The sequence below is a fragment of the Eptatretus burgeri genome, chromosome 1, assembly GCF_056783735.1.
Source record: "Eptatretus burgeri isolate ZD-2024b chromosome 1, Ebu_testis_v1, whole genome shotgun sequence".
Taxonomy (NCBI): Eukaryota; Metazoa; Chordata; class Myxini; order Myxiniformes; family Myxinidae; genus Eptatretus; species Eptatretus burgeri.
This window is the reverse complement of record NC_140961.1, coordinates 114,402,988-114,430,015: the sequence shown is the minus strand read 5'-3', so window position 1 is coordinate 114,430,015 and position 27,028 is coordinate 114,402,988. Positions and strand designations below refer to the sequence as shown.

At 38.6% G+C, this 27,028-nt stretch overlaps 1 protein-coding gene across 1 annotated transcript in view; it reads left to right on the top strand.

The window, feature by feature from the left end:
- LOC147035219 (extracellular calcium-sensing receptor-like) overlaps nt 1-27,028 on the top strand; it is an 83,896-nt gene that overhangs the window by 44,158 nt on the left and 12,710 nt on the right. The window lies entirely within an intron of this gene.

Sequence of the window (27,028 nt, the reverse complement as noted above, 5' to 3'; positions counted from 1 at the left end):
CTCGAGAATCTCTTAAACTAAGCCGAATTACAAAATGTAAGCTCCAGATTTCAGCGTAGCAGCAGTTCTGACTGCTAAAAAAGTGTTCATTTGTTTAATTTGGACATATTTGATATCATCATAGTTATGAATCACTGGATACATTGCAATGCATATAAACGCACAGAGACACCAGCGTTCATGGCTTTGTTTAATTTCTGCATATGCCATAGCCTCAAGGATCTCTTAAACTAAGCCAAATTGCAAAATTTAAGCTCCAGAATTGAACTTAGGAGTAGTTCTGACTGTTGTTAAAGTGTTAATTTGTGTAATTCGGACATAGTTTGCACATTTGGACATACTGTAGCTCTTGCTTGCCAACCATTTGAATTGAGTTCTTCTTTGAGTGCTTAAGCCATTGCTGAGCGCCCTACAGTAAATGGCCGAAAAGGTCGTGTCCTGATCGGGATGTACAGTCGACGGCTGCTAAAACGTAGAGGTACATATATGGGTATATATGGAACTGTAATTTAGGGACATTCCATGGGTGTGTGAATATTCCAGCATGCTTGGTTAGGTGGGTGCCTTGGTGGCAAAGTTTCATTCCGTATCTTGGAGGTTTTAATTTTTAACCTCAGCAGCATATGAGCGATCACGTTTTCCTTTGTCTTCGTGAATGTTTCTAAAGCTATTGGTTATTTTATATGACTTAGTGCACTGCTTTACAAAGGTTATATGGTTTCTCTTTGTGAGTTTCAAAGCAAAATCCATTTGATACTGTCAGACTTTCAAGTCGTTAAGCGCATTAACCTGTTTTCTCAATGACAGAGCCAATTTTTTTTTCCACCTGTCACATGATGTGTTGTGTGTGTGTGTGTGTGTGTGTGTGTGTGTGTGTGTGTGTGTGTGTGTGTGTGTGTGTGTGTGTGTGTGTGTGTGTTTTGCTCATAAAGCATAACATATTCTCTGCTAACTCCCCAAACTCAACTACCCCCACCCCTCTCTCAGTTTGTCCCATCCTTGCTCCACCCCCTCCGAATACAGTGCAGCATCCTCCCACACCTCTCTCTCTTTCTGTCTCCAAATGTAACTGGACGGTGGATATGTCCTGATGGTGGCTATCTCCATACATGTCTGGATGCTGGTGGTTTATTTCCATCTCCGTACCTATCCAGATGGTGGTTATGTCCAGATGGTACCTCCCCTCACTCTGTCTTCCCTTGCCATCCCCTCATGCTGCCTTCCCTCCCCACATCTCTCCTTACTCCCGTACCCATCCTCACTCCCACATCCCTCCTTGGTCTCTACCTCCTCGCTCCTCCACTCCTCTCTCTTCCCCTCTTTTTCTCCCCCCCCACCTTATTATACCCATCGTTTGGATGGTGGTTATCTCCGGATGTATCCCAACCGTGATTATGTCTGTCGGACCCTCACCTTAGCCTGCCTTTTCTTGCCCTCCCCAGTCCCCTCACACTGCCTACCCTTGACGTATATGGACAGTGGTTATGTCCGGATGGACCCTCCCCTCACACCGCCTTACCTTGCGCTTCCCACATGCTGCCTTCCCTTGCCCTCCCCTCATATTGCCTTCCCTTTCCCCCCTCCTTCCTTGCTCCATCCTCCTTTCTCGCTCCCCCACCCTGCATCGATCTCCCTCCATATGTATTTTTTTGTTGTTGTTGAAGGGTCCAGTCACAGACTAAATGGTCCTCATCGAGGTCAGGCCTGAAATAAAGAGAAATAAAAGAGGGAATGGAAAGTGAGGAGTTAAAATGAGTGAGTAAGAAAAGTGTGTGTTGTTTGCTTGCAAGAAAGAGATATTAAAGCGAGCCGGGTAGCTTTAGTTTGACACAGAATGTAAGACCAACAAAACCTGTGTGTGTGTGTGTGTGTGTGTGTGTATGTATATGTATATATATATATATATATATATATATATATATATATATATATATATATATATATATATATATATATACATATATATATATATATATATGTATTGTTACGGATCTGGAAACCATTTGCATTCAACATACAGATGTCCCAAAAGTCAGTTCTGTCATTAAGTATGTGTGTCGTCAGATCCCTTTCCTTTTGTCGAGTGGGACAATCAAAGGTGTGCGTTGCAATTTCTTTTTAGTTGGGTTATTAAATCTTTACATCCAAAGAACCCTTCAACAAACAACCAACAACCATTCCATTCCCCATCATGATCCACTATCCACCCACTGTTAACAAGCACTCTGACTTGCCAAGGCAGGGTGTTGCAGCCGTTCCTTGCCGCTTCCACCAACGTTCCTGCCACAAGCGTTGTAACTCTTGCACAACGGCCTGTGCAACATTGATACTGTAACTCGTCAAGTATGAATCCGCGTGGAAGACTGGCTGGGGTTTCCAGGCAGGGGCCGTTGCAGCGTTGATACTGTTACTTGTCGAGTGTGGGTCCGCATGGAGGAGTGGCTGGGGTTTCCCGGCAGGGGCCAAGGCCCCGCCCCGGAAAGGTGGGCCGTAGGACCTGTCCAATCAGAGGCGGACAGCGAGGTGTGTTCACCAAGGTCCCTGCCCGCTGAGGGAGGTCGATAAATTCCCGAGCACTCTCTGAGGCAGGTGTTCTTTTTGAGGTCTTGGGTGGTCTTTTAGAAGTCTTGGAGAGTCTTTTAAAATTTCTTTTGAAGAGTTTTTGGTGGGCGTCGAGGCGGCGAACGTGTCTCTGCTGGCCCTTTACGAGGAAGGAAAGAGCGACCCCGACCCCCCTCCGTGGACCCCGGCCATTCATCATCCGAGCGCCACAATGAACCTCGAGTCCCAGACGTGCGACTGGGGACCAAACCAGCGACCATTGTGAGGTGCCGCATAGCGGAGCATGCCCTTCCTCCGACGGTCAGGTAAACCACCGAACTCTGGTCCCCCAGCTTGTCTCTGTCCACGGCTGCGATGGTTCAATAAAGACTCTGGGTTTCTTTTCATTTTGTGTGTGTGTGTGTGTGTGTGTGTGTGTGTGTGTGTGTGTGTGTGTGTGTGTGTGTGTGTCTGTGTATGGGCCCGTCATTAAGTAGAACTGAATAAGTGTTTTTGGATCATTGTAAATACTTATTACTTATTCGCGTTAAGTCTTGCTTTGTGTCTTCATTTACTGTAAATAATACTTGCTAGAAATGCCCCCAGTTCGTTTCCGTCCCTTCTTGCATTGGTCCAGCATGGTTCGGATCTGAGTTTAGCCGGGTTTTTATACCCGATAATCCATTCATTCCAGCCGGCAGGGCTTTGGCAGTTTCCGCTTGGCTGTTCCCGAACCGGAGTTGGTAGTCGGTAGTTGGAACTCCACCGCCGTCGGAAGAGTGACCTGGTTCGAGCAAGACGTGCCGAGGGCGTGGTTTCCCCAGTAGTCGAAATCTCGAAGTTAATTAGGTAAATTGGTTATAGACAAATAGACCCTTCTCTACGCGGTTGAGAATTGGCGACCATGGTCGGTTAAACAATCCGCCGGCTGGCGGAGTTATCCGAGCGACGGCATACAATTCCGGGGAGTTTTTTGGGAGACGACGCAAAGTTAGAAAATGATAAAAAAAACTTAGAAAATTGCGAATTTTGACATAAAAATCATACGACCGCCCAAATTTTGAGAGCTAGGATGAAAATAATTTTTATCCATAATCTTGAGGTCATTCCCCACCTAAAGTCTTGAAAGCATTTGCTCTATCTCGCAAAAGCATTTGCTCTATCTCGAACACCTTGCCCATGGCACCCCCTTCAAGTTTGTTTTTAATGCTTATTTCATCAAAGTATGGATAATCCTTGGAGTGCGAAATGCTATACAACCTATATGACGTTATATTTTTCCTGGAATGTTCCAGAGGAAGTTTTGCACCAAACATCATAATCCTTGACCTTTGACCTTTAAAGGCCACAAAGGTCACATTTTCAAAGTTGTGGGAATCAAACCGGGTTTTCGACCTTCTTCGATGAACTAACTCCAATAAGCTATAGCACATATCCTGTTTCCTTATTTTAATTTCCACAACATTGTTTTGTGACCTTTAAAGGTTATGCAAAGGTCAAATTTTGAAAGTTGTTGAACGAAACTGGGTTTTCAATATTTTGCAGCGAATAACCTGTCAGTAGGGTGAATATACTGATTCTGGCTCACTTTTCCCCATGAAAGTGAATGGGGATTTTCAGCGATTCATATTTTTTCCCTAAAAAGTAAACCCCCTTTTTATCCCAAGGTATATTTATTTGACTACCCTTTTAACCTAGGGGCACTCTATTCAAATAACCAAATTTACACAGGGTTTATATTTCAAAATAATAAAATTTCAAAATAAATTTACAAATTTATTCAAATAACCAAATACACCAAGGGGCACTCTATTCAAATTTACACAGTCTGGCACCCTGCACTACTCACCAAACTCTCTTCCCATTGTATTCAAGGCCATCTCCACTCATGGCTCGCAGACTTCCCCTCCTGTCACAGTCAACGTGTGGCCCTAAATGGAGTTCTTTCATCCCCTCTTCCTGTGCAGGCTGGAGTTCCTCAAGGTAGCATTCTGGGCCCTGTTCTTTTTCTGGTTTTCATCAATGATCTCTCCGACTCTCTGGAAAATCCTCTATTTCTCTTTGCCGACGACTCCACCCTCTGCCATACCATCTGTCATCCCTCAGACCAGCAAGCAGCAGCTTCTTCGCTCACTGCAGATCTGGATAAAATCACAAACTGGTCCAACACGTGGAACATGTCTTTCAATCCAGACAAATCTCACACTCTCACTATGTCTCTTTGAAAGGACCGTTTAGAAAACCCCCCCATCCACTTTCTCAACAATCCTCTGGAAGAAGTCTTTTCTTTCAAGCTTCTGGGTCTCACTATCTGCCATGACCTTTCCTGGGAAAGTCACATTTCCAACCTCGCCTCAAAAGCCAGTCGCCGACTGGGAATCCTGCATCGTGCAAAGTCCTTCCTCGGCCCTCTTGAGCTCTTGACCACTTACAAAGCTTTTGTCCATAGCCTGATGGAGTACTGCTCTCCCCTCTGGGCTGGTGCTCCTGCCTCCCACCTTTCTCGGCTTCACGCTGTCGAAACCAGGGCATTTAAGATCATCGGCATCTCCCGCAATGAAGCTGAGTCTTTGGGCCTCTCACTCAATCACCGCAGGTTGGTCGGTGGTCTTTCTGTCTTCTACTGACTCCTCTCCAGCCTTGCCCCCCCCCCTGCTCTCTCTGCGATTTGTCCCCACCACATTTCCACAGGGCGCTCAAGGTCCGCCAACAACCCCCTTCTGGTAAAACTACCAAAATCACGAATCACTGCTCATCTTCACTCTTTCATTCCTCTTTTTTCCCGCCTTTGGAATAAACTTCCTCACTCTATTCTTTCCCATTCTTCCCTCCAGGCATTCAAAACAGCTGTTTACCACCACCTCTTATCTTCCCCCATCCAAATTCTCGATCTTTTCTACCCCCGATAATCCACCCAAGCCCACTTCCTTCAATTCCCCTGCTTTCCTTCCTGAAAGTCCCTGTAATGTCCATCTTCTCTTTGCCATGTTCCCCGTTCCATCCCCATCCCTCTCCCTTCCACAGTTCACCTAATGTGTCTGTTCCCCACTGTTTTGTCCCTTCCACTCCCGCCCCTCTTGTCTCATGCCCCCTTGTTGTGAGTTGTGTGTTAGCTCTCATACGAGCCTCGACAAGGTATACAAAAAAAAAAAAACCAATGCAACAAGATAAAGATTTGTTCAAGTAGCAAAGTCGTAATGTGATTTGTTAAAGGTGCTTCTGAAGAAATATCTGAAACATGTAAGCCTTGGGACACTCTTTTTCAAATAACCAATGCATATTGTTTAGCTCACTCATTGAACCTATAAAGATTTTTTCATTCTTAAATTCCTTCAATAGTTTCATTTTCTTTGCACAATAATCCCCATCTAAAATATTTAAAAATAAAACAATTGAATCTTTATATTTTTCAAGATACCCCTTTTGTGCCATTACGAAATGATAAACTTCTCTTAATGATCTCATCTGACCACCTCCTGAGTTGCATATTATTTCGAGATTGTAGTAAATTATTTTTCCATTGTTCAATTGATAACCATCAAATTTTTCAGTCCATTCAAGGATATTTATTATTTTCTTTACATCCTCTAATTTATTGGTTTTTAAATTGATTCGCTTATTTGTTTTATTTACCATTGTTTTCGTTATTTTTTCAATCAGACTCATTTGATATTTTTCACATTCATTATGTTTTCCATTTATATACCAAGACTGAGATTTTCTCCTCTCTTTAGTTTGATTAATACTTGGTTCGACCATTTATATATTGTGAAAAAGACACCGGTCGCCCTTAAAAACACTAACCCATATTGTATTCTATATACTCTATGATTAAATATTCACTCTATCATACAATATCCATATGGAACACAATCTATTCCATTATCTAAAATAAATCTCTTATCATCAAAGGCTCCTAATGCCTTTTTATTCACTTGTTCACTATATATCTTATGTTTATAACTTCTTATTGTATTCATTTTCCTATATTCTTCTTTCCTATTCATCAAACAATTATAATAATTTCTAAAAGTTATTGATTTCTTTATTACATATTTCTTTATTCCCTTTAACCTTTTATCAATGTGATCACCATACTTATAAGCATATGCCTTTGCTCTCAATCCAATAAACTCACTCATTACTTTTCTACTCAACTCATCCTTAAACTTACCAATAACCTTTTCATTCTTTTTTGAAAATAACTCGCTCTTCTTACTAAAATTACGTGAATCATATATTCCAATATTTTTCTTCATATCATTATAAGCATCATCAGTTTTTATATCTAGAATAAAACTATCAGTGTCCATATACAACAATGAAACATTTTCACCATACTCTTTCTTTAAGTCATTTTACAAATAATCATATATCAATATCTTTGATAAATCAAGAACTGCTGTTCCAATATGAATTGGTTTATCCATGACAATACTTTCCTTTTTCAGATGAATAGCAGAAAAGTTCTCTGAAGAAACCTCTTCTCTCTCAAAACTTGGTTTATTTATCAATCTGAAAGCTTCTTTCCAAGTTGTTGCGAATTTAATGTTTTGTCTGTTTCTAACATTTTCCAGTCTTTCCAAATACAGCATTATTCATTAATTTATAAAAGTCCCCTTCAAATTTTACTTTTGTATTTGCTCTTTTATCTGTATTGAATTTAATATACTTTTCCATCCAAGGACTCTGTTTAAATTTTAAAACTCTATGAATTTTAGCTACTCTCAACCCAGCAGATAAATATTGTCTCAAGTTCCTTTGATGCACAACATATCCCTCTTTATCATAGAATGTTGTTAATAACTTTTCTGTTGATTTACCTTTAATACTAAAACTTTTATGATAATCACTTAACCATTCTTTCTTTGGAGTTTCTTTCTCACATGCAAAAGGAAGGTCTTTATGCTTATTATGAAGATCACTCGGGTACCTCAAATCAACTTCAAAATAATAACCTTCTTCTTCCTCATTCAATTCCTTTTGAGAAGAAATAACAATATTTATCAAAGCCTTTTCATAATCCTTTTCTTCCACCCACTCTAATTTATCATAAGGCAGCGATTGAGACATTGCCCATCCATACAAATTATTAGCATCAAAATACATCAAATAATTACTATCTTTTTCACTATCATAATTTGGAAGATATTTATTATTTGCTTTAGCATATCTTTTTGAACATACTTGTGATATTCCACCTCTTTTAGACTTCTCAATCATCAAAAGCATATCGACATCACTGATTAAATCTATATCTTGTTTTGCCATTTTCAACATTGCACTCCAAGCTAAACCAGGAGCTGTGAAATAGTGGGTAGGATATAATCCATAACAATTTTTATAATGACAGAGTGATCTAAAAGCTTCAAACACATCAGCTTACAATAAAACATCTGTTTGTAGAGACAAATCATGATATTCTCCAAGGTTCTTTATCTTAAATATTTTCCAAATTTTTTTGTGTGTGTTTATATTCCTTATCACTTATGTCCTTTTCATAAAGGTTATTATAGAAACTTTCTTTTGAAGGAAGTCATGCTACTTTAAATCTCATAAATGAATCCATATAATCATTAGGATAAATTCCCTTACTTGTAAGAATTTTCTCTTTACTTTGAATTTTATTCCTTGTTTGAATTTCCTCTCCAGTTAGAATTCCCTCTTTAATCAGAATTTCATCTTAATCAGAATTTCCTCTTTCATTTGAATTTTATTCATTGTTTGAATTTTCTTTATAATTAGAATTGCATCTTCAGTTAGAATTTCTTCATTAATTTCCTCATTAATAAGAATTTCTTCTTTACTTTTAATTCTCTCTTTAATCTGAATTTCCTCTTTAGTTCGAATTTCCTCTTTTGGAAAGAATGAATTGAGATTTGGAAAAGAGCCTGTGGAGCTAAATGCCCGGTCACAACTTGACGTTTTAGCCAGCGATGGCAACGTATTAAAATGTATCTAAAACGCTGGCTTATGTTGAACTTTTGATGTTTTTTTTTTTAAAGATTCGGACGTATTCATAGCGACTTGGTCTTATGTATAACGCATTGGTAACAGACACAGAACGTTTCGTTGTGTTATAGATAACTTATACCAACGAATGCTGAACCTGTTGTCGGCCTACACAACCGATGCCCAATGATAGTCTAACTTAGGCATAGCACGTTGCACGCATTGCCGACGATGTCGTGACGTAGCCTATTAAAAGTCGGACGCACAACGATTCGAATCATAACTGCCGTAGAAATGGAAGTGTCAACATCGCGGTCACACCTTGGCGATCTTGCCAGCATATGCCGACCTAAGAAAAATGTGTCTAAAACGTTGGGGCACATCAAATACGGTATGAGTAAGTTTGGTGTACGTGAGTACAACGCTAAAGTACGCTATCATACGTCGAAGTAAGTAGAGTACGTCAAGAAATTTTAAACATGTTCAAAATTTTACGACGTACTCTGCGTATGACACGTTCCGCATGCGATGGGGATAAGTTTTACACACGATATGTGGACGCTTACACACGTCCACAAAGGCTACTTATAAGCTACTCATAAGTCGAAACACGTCGCGGTAATGTCTTTTTTACGCGAAACTTATTTCTAACTTATGTTTGACGTGCTTTGAACCAATTCTTTACGTAGTCCCAACACACATCGACGTATGTAGACGTATTCCAATGACGTCTTCCGGTCGACAAAAAAAAATAAATTAACGTGTTTCTAATTTACAACTACTATATAAAGACGTGTTCCCAGCGGTTTTGGGAATTGGTATATAAAAATGCTGTTCATAAAAGGGGAACCCAACAGTGTTTTCGAGTCCTTTTTGAGTCGATGTCCATGTCAGCAGTAACAGTATCAGTATCAGTATCAGTATCAGTATCAGTATCAGTATCAGTACCAGTACAGTAAGTCCTCGCTAACCGGAAGTTCGCATATCGTAGTTTCAATTATTCGTAATTTAGTTTTAATGACTAATTTTTCAATTATCGCAAACATTTTATGCCTATCGTAATGTCATTGCAAGGAAAATAGCAAAAAAAAGTTTCAAACTGCCTGCAAAAAACAACAATCACACAGGATGCGCATAAACATACTTTCACTTTACTGCGCATGTACTGTATGCTGTACTGTACGTATTCTCTTCACGCTCGCCTGCATACCTTCCAGTATGAATCCCAAGCGACCCGCAAGTCTTTTGCCGAGCACACCTCGTTTCAAGAGACAACGAAAGGCTGTCACATTGAAGGTGAAATTGGATATAATTAAAAGACATGAACGAGGTGAAGGGACAACGGAAATCGGCCGCGCGCATGCAATCGCTGCATCGACTGTACATTCGATCGTTCAAAGTTCGGCAAAGATAAAGAAAATATCACAGATTGCGACCAGTTTGAGTGCAACGACACTAACGAGAATGAGAGATGGTGCCATGCACAACATGAAGCGTTTATTATGTGTGTGGATAGAAGATCAAACTAAACGTCGCATGCCTTTATCTCTTGCTGTGATACAAGAAAAAGCGCATAGCTTGTGGAACGATTTAAAGAAGAAACAGGAAGCTGAAGGAAAGGGTGAAGGCGCAGAGACCTTCACAGCTAGCCGAGGCTGGTTCATGAGGTTTTGTCATCGCGCCAACCTCCACAACCTGAAGTGTAGCGGTGAGGCAGCAAGTGCGGACCATGCTGCCGCATCAGAGTTTCCAGCAAAGTTGAAGAAGATGATTGAGGAGGGGGGTTACTCACCGAAGCAAGTCTACAATATTGACGAAACCGGATTGTTTTGGAAAAGAATGCCCTCCCGTACATACATCGCATGAGAAGAAAAGACTGCTCCAGGGTTTAAAGCAGCAAAGGACAGGCTGACCTTATTACTCGGTGGAAATGCAGAAGGGGATGTAAAACTCAAGCCTCTTCTTGTTTACGTTTCTGAAAACCCACGAGCGCTAAAGGGTTGCCTCAAGCCACAACTTCCCGTAATATGGCGGTCAAATACAAAGGCTTGGATGACTGGGGCATTGATCCATGATTACGTGATCAATTACTACTCCAATCATGTTGAGAAGTACTCCAAGGAGAACAACATTGACAACAAATCTTTGCTGCTTGTAGACAATGCTCCTGCCCATCCTCAGCAAATGGAAGACTGGTGTGAAAACGTGCAGGTAGTATTTTTACCACCAAATACTACCTCACTTTTACAGCCTATGGATCAGGGAGTTATTGCTGCTTTTAAAGCCTATTATGTTAAGCATACCATGCCGCAGCTTATCAAAAAAACTGATAAGGACAAGCTATCAATCAAGGAGTTTTGGTGAACATACAACATAAAAATGGCTTTGGAAAACATTAAGGATTCATGGGCGGAGGTGAGTGCCTCCACAATGAACGCTGTGTGGAAGAAAGTGTGGCCTGAGTGTGTCCACAATTTCACGGGGTTTGCTGATGTTCCGTTGATTACAAGTCAAATTGTAGACCTGGCGCAGGAGGCTGGTTTTGAAGAGGTTGACGAAGAGGATGTGGATGACTTACTGGAGTCTCATGCAGAACCCTTAAGCAATGAAGATCTTATGGAGTTGGAACAGCAGTGGGCTCTTGAGGAAGAAGAAGATGCTGTGACACCTTCATCCAAGCATCTCACCATGAAAAACCTCAGCCAAATCCTCAGCTCGTTTGAAAATGCCATAGAATTTGTTATCGAGCAAGAAACAAATCTTAAAAGGAGCACTGATTTTAGCCGTGTTGTTAATGATGCCCTTTGTTGCTACAAGGAACTTTATGCAGCAAAGAAAAAGAAAGCCATCCAGCCCACTCTCCATGCATTTTTCAAGCCAAAAGATGCAGCACCAACTCCATCCACCATCCAGGATGCTCCTTCAACCAGCTGCCAAGAGACCGTTCCCACTGGTGAAGAAAGTGACAGCACAGTGTCAAGTGAAGAGGGGGACGATTCTGCCACTCCGCAAGTGCGACTTGTCCACTGCAATCAACTCCGTTCCTCCAGCCTCGGGGTAAGTCGCCACTACTCGAGGAGTGTGTTTTGTTTATTTGTGTTTATGTCCAAAAAATTTCGAGCCAAAAACACATCCCCCCTTTAACATATTGGTTTCTATGGGAAAATATGTTTTGTTTAACACAGTTTCGCTTATCATAAGGTTTTCCAGGAACGGAACCCTTGCGAAAAGCGAGGACTTACTGTATTAGTATTAGCATTAGTATTAGTAGTAGTTTGTTCATGTTGGCAGTAGTAGGTGAGTGTGAGGGGGAGGGTGTGAGTTATGATGGATCGTCCTTGCGTTTAACGATTTAACGATTTAAATGATAAACTCAATGATTTAAATGGCTGCATCTCCACTATTGAAAGTAGACGCTTGCGCTCAACAATTGGATTTTTTTTACACTCAACGACTTTTAAACGGTACCACTCAGATATTTTCATTGTTTACAATGAACGATTTAAATTGCTGTCACTCGCCTTTGTTTTTTGACGCTGGGATTTTGAAATTTGAAGCGTTTCTTCTGAACGTGTTAAAATGCTCAAACTCGACTATTTTAAATAGACGTTGCCGATGGACAATTGGAATCATAGCCAAGCTCGACATCGAAGTGTGAACATCCTCGTCATGCCGAAGAAAAGTTTGAAGAATGCTGCAAATAAGTGTCCTGGCCGTGGCCGTGGACGCTGACGCAAGGACGATCCATTATACCGACGTCTTTCAGCCTATGAGTAACTTAAAAGTAACGTCTGTCGATGTGTGGCAACGATCGCATAACGTGCCAACAACACGTTAATCATTGGTTAGAAATAAGTTTCGGGTACGCTAAACATTACCTCGGCGTGTCTCAACTTATGATTAACTTACAAGTAGCATGTGTTGACGTCTGTCAACGATCGCAGACCGTGCATACAACTTGTGGCCAGCGTAGCGGAACGTGTGAGTCATACGCCGGCATACGTCGTGAAATTTCAAGCATGAAAAAATTTGAGGACAACCAAAAAGTACAACATTTAAAGCCAACGTACAACGACGTATGGCAGTGTTTTTCAGCGTGCTCTCAATGTTATCAAAACTTACCCATAACGTATTCCACGTGTGCCAGCGTTTTAGAAAAAAATTTCAAAAATCGGCATACGTTGGCTAAAACGTCAAGGTGTGACCGGGCCTTTAGATTTGATGGTAGGTCGGCTCGTGGTGTTCCCATAAACTTGCAAGAATCTAGAAACCTAATATGAGTTAAACGTTTTGTGAATATCATTTTTGAAATGAAATATACTTTTGACTTGTGTTTGTTATGGCAGAAATATTCCTTGGTGTTTTTGAAAGTTCATTTATAAATAGATGTGTATCATAGTTGGCACTGTTGTGAAGAAAGACTGGAATAAAAGAAGGAAATTTATAATTTAGAATACAACAGGAATGAGTGGGACCTCTATATTTACCAGTAAGATGACAATGATCCCTAACTTTAGACTCCTCAAATTCCTCCTCACAAATATGACAGATATTGTTCTTTCTAAATTCTAATTTTTCTTCTTCGGTTAATTTCATCGGTTCATTTGTTTCTTTCATTAATTTAGTTAGTCTTATGCAATCCTTTTCTAATCGTTTTACAAACTCTTATGAAGCTTTTTTTCCACTATAATGCTCAAGTTTATTCTACTTTTCTCCAACAGATGATTTGATGTAATAACAGAAACCACAAGGAATATGTTTTTGTTATTTATTTGTATGTGATTCTTTTGGATTAGGAGAAGCAGTATTTATCTTTTTTAGGATACATTCAAATTCAGCATATATCACAAATGGGTGCATGATAGATTTATTATAATCTTCAAAAGAAATCTTTTCACCAGGTTTAGGCATTGTAATTAGAGCTGATTTATGATTACTACAATATTTTGAATGTTGTTCTTTTTGTTCTTTTGTATGAAATGAATTAAGACATCGCTTACAAGGATATATTTTGTTTGCTGTTCTGAATACCTGAGAAGAGATTAATCTTGATAAATTATTGATGAATGTGTAATGTGAATTCTTTCCAACACTAAAATATAAAAGATCAATGTGTGTTTCTTCATTTTTATAGTTGTTTCAAATTTTTAATATTCGAACTTTGTTTGTATCCGTTAATCCATATGCATTTATAGAAAATTATTCTTTTTCTCAAATTTAGGAATATCTGTTCGTGGCATTGGGAATTTAAAATCTTTAATGTCCAAGGTATTCTCAGATTTCATATATTGTTTTACTCTTTCTGAATTACATTTTGGTGGATGTAAGTGAGCAATAACAGACCAGAGAAAACATTTATTATCATTGTTCTTAATATTAACAACTGCCTTATTTAGTTTTATTTCTTTTGGTAATCTATATATAAAAGTTGAAAGTGTGTCTGTCTGTGTGTCTGTGTGTGTGTTTCTCTGTGACCTATGCACGCGAAAAGTACTGGACTGATCCTCACCAAACTTTACATTCTGTAAGAACATGTACCCCGGAGTGTCCCGATGTAAAAGAATTGTACTACTGACTTCCGGTTTCGGAATTATGACATCATCATTTTATAATTTTATAATTAAATGGTTATGGGCTATGTAGATATTTTATAGAATGGTTATGGGCGTAGGTACTTTGTAACTTCGTATACATAATATAACATAATTTTTTTTATCAGGATAACAGACGTAAATAAATCAAATACGCTGGGCCAGGCTGGGTTATGCCCGACGTATAAATTAAGTCGCAAATGATGACATGAAACCAGCCTCACATTGTTGAGGCATTATGGTTTTTTATCTGACGTGGCAATAAATCTTAACATCTTTGAACTCGAGTCTTCTGCATATAAAACATGGCGGGGAAAATATAATATTATAGTGGTGATGAAAAAAATAATAATGGTGGCAGCTTCTACAATTTTACAATTAACTGTGACATATACTCCTTCAGACCCGCCGTCATCCACAGGATTCCTGTGCGGAGCACGGGTATCCCTGCTAGTTCAATATAAGAAGAAGCTTTAAGAGGGTTTGATTTTAGAATGTGTATATCTAAAAAGATGATTTTTAAAATATTAAATCCACTTCCTACCACTGTATTATCAACATCCTCCTCTTGTCTTGATAGTTCTTCATAAACCCCACTATTCAAAAAATCTTGAAATGATGTTATAAAATGAAGATCTGTTCTCATATCAGGAGTTTGTTCTTCATCTTGTCTTTTCATATTCATTTTCACTCCCATATAAAACTTTAAAGTTTTCATTTCTTTTAATATCTTTTTAATAACTTTTTCAACATCAGGTTTCACGATTTCAATTGATTCAGCTATTGTTGATGGACCCGGTTCTCCAAATTGAAAAATCCTTATTTTTATATGCCCTTTAAATGCCCCATCAGTGTTTTCAATATAATAGTCTCCCTTTACTTTAAACACATTTTTCTTGTGTTTTTGTGATTGAAGATGTCTATTATAACTACTCTTCAAAACATCCTTTGAGCAGATATCACAATGTTTTCTTTCCAACTCAAGAGGAGATATTTGATGAAATAGATTAAATGTGTGTTTGTTGGTTCGGAGGTGTTTTCTATTATGTTTATATTCGTGATTATAAACATCGCAGTACGTTGTATTCACCATATTTATATAATAAAACTTTACTGAAACTAAAATTTTCTTGATGAAAATTTCGTTTATTTTACAGGTGAATCTGTGCTGAAAACAACTTTATCCTCCAACTTTTTCACTTAATAAATACAATGTTTCAAGACACAAAAGACAAGTTTCAATCAATCTCTTCATTTGTAAAAGATACTGAGAAATATGTCAAGGATGTAAAATTGAACAAAGATAAATATAACAACTATTGGATAAAAACAACTATGGTAAATAATATGAGTTCTTCAATTTCCTTTAGTGTAAGGGCTTTTGGTATACCTGGAAGAACATCAATTAAAGTATCACTAACAAAAGTTTCTCCTCTCCTTCTGGCAATATATTCAAAACTAGAAAAAGCAATGAAACAAGAAAAAGTATCAAAAAATAAAAACCTTATGGATGAAGCTTTAAAAAGAAAAGATAAGAACCATCTGTAATATGCAAGGAGAAATTTGTATTTTTTTCAACAACCCAAAAGATATAAATCCTGATGAAATAAAGGATGTTAATATATCAGGTGAAATGACATTTCGTTCAATTGTAGTGAAGGATCATTTTAAAATTACCTTTGATATAAAAAATGTTGCAGTTGAATCTCTTAATGAAAAAAGTATATAGATATCGATGGTAAAGTTTTTTTTTTCTACTAATTAAATATGAGTCAATATTCAACTGAAGATTTTGAAGATTATGAGAGTGAATATAATACCGAGAGTTTGCATTCAAACGATAGTTATGATACCGAGAGTTTGTGTTCAAATGATATTAATGAAAGTATAGATGATTCTGAAAGTATCGAAGATGATATCGAAGATGAATTTTAGTTTAAGTAAAGTTTTACTTTATAAATATGAATAGTTTACGCGATTTTGAGCCTCTTGAATCCCTGATTCTCCATATGACAAATTTGAGAATTGTCCTGCGTGTGAAAGACGGGGATTAAACACAGAGTCAAAGGCCTATAAACAATGTATATTCTGTGATTATCTTCTAATTAATGATAATTAAAAATATAAAAAGGTAAATAATTCTTTTAGATTTACACCAAAAATGAATTACTTTACAAGATTGATTCGAGAAATGAATGTAAAGTATGAGGGTGATAACAGCTTTCCTTACAAGGGAAGAAACTGAACGTATTAGAGAAATGTTCGAAGTATTGTTGTTATATATTATTCATGGATGTGATTTTCAGGGAAATATCAACTCAATATATTGCATCAATAAAATAATGGATTATCTTGAAATTAAACCTGAACTTAGGATAAAATATAGAGTTTCTAAAAAAGCCAATAATAAATTAAATAACCTGTTTTCCAAATATTTTAATGAATGATTTTTTACCCATTTAGGAAAATAAGATAAAATTGAACAACCATAAACATCTCCCAAATTCATTAAGATGCCTCATAGTTGGTTCAAGTGAATGTGGAGAAACCTGCTGACTTTTGAAGATGCTCCTGACTCCCAACTTTTTAGATTATGATAATTTAATAATTTTCACAAAGTCGTGTTTTCAACCAGAGTATCAACTACTCTCACAAGGTTTTAATGCTGGTCTTCAAAAAGAAGATATAATCGGTTTATTTAAACTTCAAAAAAAACAAAATGATTATCACATTGAAGATACAATTCAACTATTTTGTGATACACAGAGATGTGTATACAAAAAATACAAAAAATATACAAAATATACAAAAAAAATATACAAAAAAAATATACAAAAAAAAAGATACAAAAAAGAAATCAAAACCGATTACTTGAATTATTAGTGATAATACGGATGATATTCTGTCTCCCCAAGATTTGCATGAATCTAAAAAGAACCTCGTTCTTTGATGATTGTGTTAATGAGAGAAACCAAACGGTAATGGACAGCTACTACACAAGAGGGAGACATTCGTCTTGTAATTGTATTTATCTTAGTTAATCGTACTTTCAACTTCCTCGTCGTTCCATCAGAAACAATGCTAATACTTTTATTTTATTCAAGTTAAATTCAATAGATGTAAACAATTTTTGGAGAGCAATTGTTCTACATTATGCACTAAAAAGGAATTTGGGGATTACATGAAGCACACGACTGAAAAATATAAATATATTGTTGTGAAACAAGATGAGATATTAAATGATATTTGCCAATAAATAAATGGATGTGAAAGAAAGAGCAAGAAGATTTAAGGAACATCAAGAGTTGGTTTCAAAAGTTGTAAAACAAGAGGAAGACATAAATAAGAAATGCAGACAGAAATGAACGGGCAAAGAAGCATTTGAAAGGAAACAAGAGAAATTTTTTAAACCACTTTTAAAAACTTCCCAAGAAAAAATTAAAGATGTTTACACAGTTCCCACAGTAGAATATACTCCAAAAAACTTCAAATGTTAAAAGATTGTGATCAAATGACTGAGGAAGAATTAGAGCATTGAGGAGAAATAGAATATGATGATGAAGGTTTATTTCAACAACTGGAAGAAGATTAATCGACCCCCTGATTATATTGTGAATGCTCTTCAAAACAATGAATATTCAGCGGATTCAAAAACCAAAGCAGGACTGATTTCCAACAGAACAACCAGCAATATTTCATCTTGTTGAAGAAAAGGTATTGATATTTAATGATGAATTAAAGTTTTTGGGTTCTGCTCAACCCCCTGTCAAACTCACTCTGAGATTAATGTTTCTTCTCACAAAAGATGGAAGACAAGGTTCAACTGTGAGGGATGAATCAAAGTATATTGATAAACCATTGGATATGAAAAATAATGATGATAGAGTATATATTGATCTGCTGAACACTCTAAATTATAGGGTTAGTATTTCTGGTAAAAGTAGGAAAAATGAGAAGGAGAAACACCTTATTCAGGCTTTAAGTATTCTTGGTTCAGGTATTAGTTTTCTTCCAAATGACCCATCGCAATTAGTTAATAGACTGTTATTGTTGTTAGGTTGTAAGAAAGCTGGAAATAATTGTTTTCATGAAGCATCAGCCATTTTAGACCAGTTGATGAACATGAAAATAATTAATAAATCTCAATATAAAGACATTTTATCTCATATTAAATAAGATGAGAAGCACAATCCTGAGTTTTAATTTCACAACAAGTGACCACACATCTTCATTCCCATACCCACTACAACTTGACCCAACAAAAGAATATGAGGCATCTTTATTGTCCATGGAAACTTATAATACCTTATTTAATACAACTGATAAAAATGACAAGTTTAGTTATAATCCGTGAAGTGGATACAAAACGATAACAGTCTCACCCGGAGGACATGAGATTTCTCAAATGTCTTTCGAAATTGCTCGTCTTATGAAAGAACAGGGTGATGAACCAAAAATATTGTTATAGACATTCAAAAACAGACGTCAAAATCAACGATTAAACTTAAAAATAACTACAAGGTTGATTTCACAATTGATAATTCATTTAGAGAGTTATTGGGTTTCTCCTCAAAAAAGATTGAAACAAATCGGACATTTTACAGTGATAATGTCATTCAAATATCCTCAGGAATAAATTCGGTATTAATTCACTGTGATTTGATTGATGGTGCTTATAATGATGGAATAAAACAAATCCAATATTTTCATTCAGTCCATACTCAACCCCAATTGGTTATAAATTCAATATGGAACCCAAAAATTTGGTTTATCTCCCTGTGTCAGGAAAAAACATACACAGAGTAAATTTTAGGATCACCTGTGATGTACTGAATAGAAGATGCTTAGCAGGCAGACACGAGCGGGAGGACAGTCGAGCCGGGCTGTGTTGCACAAGCGCGAGCGCGGGCGTACTTTGCCCGTGGCTCTCCTTTATTCCGTATCCAGCACACTCACGAGCCGGGCGACTCCAGCATTACTACAACGCCTCAGGCGGCGCGCACACCTTATATCCCTTGCAGACCCGATGACCACTCCTCCCATCATGCATCATCATCATGCCCCGCCCTGCATGCCCGCAGGCTACACCACACTCCTCCCTCCTAAAACTATGATTATTAAATGATCACCATCATAATAAGCATAACCAACACGAAGGACTCCGGTATAATAGTCGACAAGGCACAAAAAATGAAAACAGCGAAGTATAACAGCACACCACATCATATAATGCGTGAAAGCGAGCTAATGGAGCTGCCACGGCCAGATTCCGAAGACACAGCACCTCCCAAACTCTGGCCGCTATGAAGTTACCACTTACCGCTATGAAGCAGCAAGGCGAAAAGCACAGCAGCCCTACACAGCGGAAATGCCCCCAGGCGGCTCATGCTGACATGGTCCTCGGCGAGGCCGTGGCGATCTCCCGAGCAAACCTCCCCCGGCACCATCAAACGCCTCCGGCCCACTCCCCCCAGGCAGACCCGACGTAGATCAACATTCCGAGGCCGGAAGCCCGCTGTCTGGAAGCCGTGGCGCCAGCGCCAGCCTTGATCGACCTTGGCTGGGGGCGCTGAACAGCGCCGCTGGCTGTACGCACTTAATGCTCCAAAACAACCCACGCACCACAATCAGTTGAGACACCAACGCCCGTCTAAACGGCCTTGAGCGAACACAGAGAGCTGCGCTCGCAACCAGAGGTGGGGGTAACGCCGACCAGCGCACCAGTCTTGGCTCCGAGTCGATCTCCGAGACCCACACGGCAGCTAGACGGTAGCAATTCCATTTAAACCACACTTTAAGTGCAGGCCTGTCATAAACCAATAGGAACACCACTGGAATCATTGCAAACTCATTTTTCCGTACAGCGCGTACTTTTGATAAAATCCCAGCACCTGATAAAACAACTAGCCGTGGCTCGGGGCAATGGAAGGCCAACCAAACCTTTTTATTCGCCACCACCGCTCCCAAAGCCACCACATCACATTGACCATACCGCAAAACCCATCGATTGATCTCCGCCAAACCCACTCTCACACAGGAACTGCTGGCATTTATTTCAACAACGTTAAACTGCATCACTAGAGCAAGGAAAAACAAATATGCAATGAACAGCAACCCATAACCCTCATCACGAGTCCGATTCTTGATTGTTGACTCGATGTCGTGACTCGCGACTTCCTTTAACACCACGGGCTCACCGCAGCCTGTTGAAGCTGCTCGAACAACACCGCACCTCGCACCATGCACGCAGCCGACGCGCGAGAGCCCATCGCGAGAGCTGGCACGGCCCCTGCTGCTCCCGAACCGCACACCGCCGCTGCAGGCAGCAACAAACGGCCGCTCCCGTTGCATCAACGCGGCTCCCGCCGCCAGAACCTCGCCCTCGGTACTCGACGAAAGCATCGAAGAGAGCACCGGCACACCTGGAGGTACGAACTGGAGATCCAGCCCGAGGTGCGCCAGCCAGTCCCGATCCAAAAGGACGGGCCCCTCCCCTCGCCCCACGAACACCGAGAGTAGGGCGCTTCGCCCCCGGTAAAGCACCGAGACGCCGGGCGCTGCAAGCGGCGCAACCGCTTCGCCGATGTACGTGCGCGATGCGCGGGCAGCACGAGTGGACTCAATTCGACACCCGATCAGTGCCCCGATCACCTCGACATTCACTGGCATCGGTCCTGTCACCGTAGGACCAACTGAAACCAGGTTCAACATGGGCAGCATGGGCGATGACCCTCGCCCCACACACCGTAGACGACCTCGAGTGCTCAGACCGCCGCCCGAGTGATTGCATTGCAACGCTCGCCCACGACCCGCGCCGCAGACCGTGCGCGTGGCCGTGCGTGCCTGGCCAATCGCGCTGACCCCCGGACCATCTGCTGTGCCCTGACCATCGAGACCCCGGACATTCTTCAGAACTTGTGCGACGTCCAACGCCGCATTCGAGCCGAACCGCGTGTCCTCGTTCTTTAGCCGTGGCTCTGCAGAAATCATTCCCCCGATCTGACGTGCCTCAATAAAACGAACAGTGAGCGCGGCCGTTGCCCACTCGACGTGGCTGAAGTCGATTCCGACGAAGGCGGGCACGCGTTCGTGCGCCGTGCACCGACCTTCTGCCATGCTCGTGCTGGCGAGACCCTTGGCTCCGTAGCCTGGAACCGCACGGGGTATTGCCGCCCTGCACACGCCGATCCGAAGATCCTCGTCAGCCAACTGTGATGTACTGAATAGAAGATGCTTAGCAGGCAGACACGAGCGGGAGGACAGTCAAGCCGGGCTGTGTTGCACAAGCGCGAGCGCGGGCGTACTTTGCCCGTGGCTCTCCTTTATTCCGTATCCAGCACACTCACGAGCCGGGCGACTCCAGCATTACTACAATGCCTCAGGCGGCGCGCACACCTTATATCCCTTGCAGACCCGATGACCACGCCGACCCCTCCTCCCATCATGCATCATCATCATGCCCCACCCTGCATGCCCGCAGGCTACACCACAGACCAAGATAATCGTATGATTTCTTTTAATGGGGAAGTTATATCCATTGGAATTCACCTACGTGAAGTTTTCAAATAAATAAATACGAATGGTTATTGTGAGGAAAGATGAGTTGGGAAAATATAAAATAATGACAGGGGATGGGATGTTCCTTTCCCCATACTACAAGGGTGAAGGTATGTATCTTGGTAGAGGATACTATAAACCAAAGAGACAAATGGGTGTCGGACATCAATTTACAGGAGATGGGATAATTGATACTCTAATGGGTATCGGTTCAACTATTCTTAAACATAAAGACCTAATTGATTCAACTGCTTCTGCTGTGGGAAATGTAGCAGGTGCTATAAAGAGTATAAAAGATGCCCAAAAGGAATCTCATAAATTACAAGCAATAAAAGAAATTAAAAAAGGCAAAACTCAGTTGTCTCCCCAAGTATGACAGAAAATAATTTGAATACTTGGATCAGGGTTTCAAAAGTTTTAACATCTTTTTTCCCAAATAAATACAAGTATGGAAGCAATTGATAGTATCTTTGATTTGGATGATACCATTATCATCTCAAACTCCACTAAAAAAGAAGATTACTTCAAGGTAAATGCAATAAATGGAACAGACTGGAATGCAAATGGTACAAAAAGTTTTGAAATAAACCATCAAGAAACCTATTTGAATCTTTCCAAAAGTTTCTAGTTGTGTAAATTTAAATTCACAAAGGCTGGGAATAACACAAACGCTACACGTATATGATTTCTTCTGGAAAATGTTTCATAGTGTTCGTTTGTACATTGGAACACAAGAAGTTGAAGCGGTTGATTATGTCTCCGCTGTATCTGAAAGAATGAAATTTACACTATATACATTCATTGATAGAATGGGAAAGGGGGCTGTCAAAGGTTTTATTCCTGATATGTCAATGGGAACAACCACATACCCTTGATATACTCAAAGGAAAGGAACGTATACTGATGATACAAAAGCAGTTAATAGTTTTACTGTGGCAGTTCCTCTTAAAGGTATATTTTGATTTTGTGATCATGATAAAGTTCTGTATGGTCTTAAAATTAGATTTCAACTGCAAAGGAATGATAATGAAAATAGATTACTTTTTGGTGTTGCTGATGCTTTTGGTGATCAGAATAAATTTGTAATTGAGGAAATGAGTTGGTATATTAGTGAATATACTCCGAATCTTAAAAGAGAATAGATGTTGAATAGAAGACTTAACTCAAAGAAACCACTCAGTGTATCATACCTCAAAAGAAGATGTCAACACGTTAAACTTAACCAAACCACTGACACGTGGAGTTTGGGTGTTCTGGAAGCAAAACCACGATAGCTGTGGATCATTTAAAAAAAACCAGATGGCGATACTGCTACTGATAAGAAGAGTGCATTGAGTGATAATGCTATGGTGAAACAACTTCGTGTTTCTCCAGATGGAACATTTTATCCACGAGATAGATTGGAAATTAATTGGGAAAAAATGATTATGCTGAAGCATACAAGTCTTACCAAAAGGTGTGTGAAAGTAATGGAAATAAAGAACCTATTTTGGATATGACAGCATTTAAAAGTTTGTATGCAATCTATGCGTTTGACCTGAGTGCTCAAAAGGAAACGATAAAGTCTAATCGAGTGGATACTTCCCTATATATTGAAAGAGGAGAGAGTGAAGAAGTTGATACATATTGTTTGCTTTTGGAAGAAACAGAATTGCAGATTAATACAGATAATGGTGTTATGATTAGTTTAACATAATTTTTTGTTAAATAAATGAGTGGCAAAGTACCGGTATATGTTAATCAAGTCAATCTTCATAAACTATCATCTTGTTTTCAAAATCAAAAGCCTTGTACGATTAACGTTGATACAATTCAGAGAAACGGAGCAGTAAGAATTGATGTTTTGCTCACAAGAGAACCGGTTAAAATCTTGAATGATACTGGCTCACTTAAAATTAAAATGACAAAACCATTGTTGAAAAAATATTCAATAAGACAGATGAGTGGAGGATTTCTCCCATTTCTAATTCCTTTATTTGCTGGTTTCAGTGCGGTTGGAGCATTGACGGGTGGTATTTCAACAGCGGTGAAAACTGCCAACGAAAGGAAGGCTCAACTCCGGGCTCAAAAAGAATTGGAAAGACATAACAAAGAGTTGGAGAAACAAATTAGTGGAAGTGGTGTAATTGTAGATTTTGCTGAAAAACTTGAAGGTCTGCCTGATAAAGTGAGATTGTGAGTTGGAGATATGCTTTGTTCTATCGCACAAGCAGGTGTAAAATTAAATTATAGGGGTTATGGATTATATCTTTCTAATAAATAAATGAGCATTGATGAGTGATTTAAAGAATTTGGAAAGAATACAACATCAAATTTACAACTTGTCAAATATTGAAAGAAATAAAAAATTAATTATGTGGTTATTTGTATGAGAGATGAATTAACAAACGTGCCTAAACATACAAAGAATATTATGATGAACTTCGAAGATAATAATGGGAACGGTTCTCATTGGGTTTGTATTTTTATAATCAAGACAAATATTATTTTGATAGTTTTGGTCTTCCACCACCTGCTGAAGTCATAAAATTCTTACAGAATGGTGTTTATCAAACATTTCAAGTCCAATAATTAAATTTCAAGTGTTGTGGTCAATTATGTCTGTATGTGTTATTTCAACTCAACAAAAAATTTTTTTTATGACATTATTTTTAATCTAATATAAATGACTTATGTTGGTAAAGATGGTTCTATCTTTGGTGTATCCCAAGAACTGGATATTGATTTCTCAAATTATTCCACAAAGGCACAGGCTGAACGTCATAAATATAATATAACCAAAAATATTAATATGAAAAATGCTTATAAATTAAAAAATTATCCAAGCCCGACTGACGCGAATGACTTGGTGAGATTAAGCGATTTATCACAATATATATCCTTAAATAAAACGGCCTTGTATTCCAAAGATAGAGAAGTGTTGATTTTATCTCCACGTCATACAGAATTCACAGTTCGAATTAAAATAAATTTTTAAAAAGAAGGGCGTATCGTTTGCATGAGAATAGAACAATGGGGGTATGATATGAATGACAGGGTATAATTGGTCATTTAAAATTGACCTTGAAGACCTGGAACAATTAAATCAGTCTCGTAAGGAAGAATATTATCCACTTGGTATGGAGAATGAGTTTTGTGGAGCCACGTTTCATAAACAACAAATAAAAGAATTTAATAAGGGTAAATATAAAAATGGTTTTGCCTTCATTTATATCATGAAAATAGAAAAAACAGGATTATATATAATAAGTAAGGAAATACAAAATGATTTAACTATGGGAAGATGGGGAGTTGTTTCGTGTCATAATATTATTCTAACATATATTTCTAATACATAAATGACAGCAAGAAGGCTTCAACAAAATTATCATTTCTGTGTCAAAGCATACCTTCAAGAAAAGGGTATTCGGTATTTTAATAAGTATGTTCTACAACATAAGAATGAGGTATTTTCAGTGAAAGATTGGCATTATGCTGATGTTGATAAACCGACAACTTTTGATTTAATTAGAATGTTAAATAATGAAAAAATTATAAAGATAAGAAAACATGAGGCTCTTTTGGAAATTCAAAAGAAATTTTATTGGTTTCCTGTTGTAAAAAAATTATTTTGGATTCAGGAATAACAAGAAATCCTGATGAATATATGTATGATATTTTATGCGGTGTAAGCGATTCAAGGATAGTAAGGGACGAGGAAGTTGAAGAGAGAGAAGAAAGAGAAAGAGGAAAGGGAGAAGAAAGATAAGGAGGAGAGAGAGAAGAGAGAGAAGGAGAGAGAGAAGAGAGAGAAGAGAGAGAAGGAGGAGAGGGAGGAGAGAGAGAGAGAGAGAGAGAGAGAGAGAGAGAGAGAGAGAGAGAGAGAGAGAGAGAGAGAGAGAGAGAGAGAGAGAGAGAGAGAGAGAGAGAGAGAGAGAGAGAGAGAGAGAGAGAGAGAGAGAGAGAGAGAGAGAGAGAGAGAGAGAGAGAGAGAGAGAGAGAGAGAGAGAGAGAGAGAGAGAGAGAGAGAGAGAGAGAGAGAGAGAGAGAGAGAGAGAGAGAGAGAGAGAGAGAGAGAGAGAGAGAGAGAGAGAGAGAGAGAGAGAGAGAGAGAGAGAGAGAGAAAAAAAAAAAAAAAAAAAAAAGAGAGAGCGAGTGAATAAATATGAAAATGTGGAAATCAGTGAGATTAAAAAAAGATTGGTGGTATTACAGAAAATAACTCAACCCACCGAGTAGAAAAACAAAGAATTGACAAGTCTATTAGAAGTATTTTCGACAAGACCATTGACATCATTTTCATGGAGAGGATATAGATGTTATTTAAAGTTTTTTATTTTTTCTTTAATAAATTGAGGAGAGAGTGAAGGCATTTCTTAAAAATTATAAGGATTCTTTATGTTTTAAAAATTAAGATTCAAATGTGCATGTTGGATACTAAAAATGTTTTCGCTCTCTGTCGGAATTTTTCTCATAAATAAATGAGTTATTGTCTCAAATGTAAAAAGAAAACGATTATTAAAAATATTTCATATTTTAAAAGTAATAGTAACAGTGTTATACAAAAAGGTCTTTGTTCGGTGTGTGGTTCAAAAAAAAAAATCAATTTATCTCCAAACACAAACTCGGAGGAGATATACAAAAGTTTTTATCAGGAAGTAAATTTACAACTACTGGAATACCAGGGGAATTACATCTACCAGGGTATTCTTTCTGTGATCCAGGCACAAACTTGGATAAAAGATTAGATCAGGCAGACAATCCTAAATCCTGGAGTGAGCCCATCAATAGAGTTGATGAAGTGTGCATGAGACACGATATTGATTATGGGAATACCACAACTTTGGAAGAAAAGCATGAAGCCGATAGAGAAATGTTGTATAATTTGTCTCTGATACAAAATCCAACCTTGAGAGAAAAAGTTGATAGGTTCATCGTGAAGAAGATGATCAGTGCTATATTGAAACTTGGACTTGGAAATTCAAAAAACTTATAGGCTCTAATGATGTCATTGAGATTGAAGAGCAATTAGCTGATGAATTACAAAAACCAATATTCACAAAGTTTCAGAGAAGGAAGGTTTATTCCAAAGAAGTAGATTATATCTGCTCCGCTGATTTGATTGAACTCAATAATGATAAGGGGTACAAGAATGCTTTCACCGTTATTGATTTGAGGATTAGATACGCATGGGTTGTCCCATTAAAAAACAAAACAGGTTATACTCTTATGTTAGCCTTTCACCAGATATTTAATAAAAGTAAGAGAAAACCTAAAAAATTATGGACTGATGAGGGTGGAGAGTTTTATAACAAGACATTTATGAATTTTCCAAAAAATAACAGTATTACATTATACAGTACCTTTAATGAAGGGAAGGCCGTTGTTGTTGAATGTTTTGATCGTAC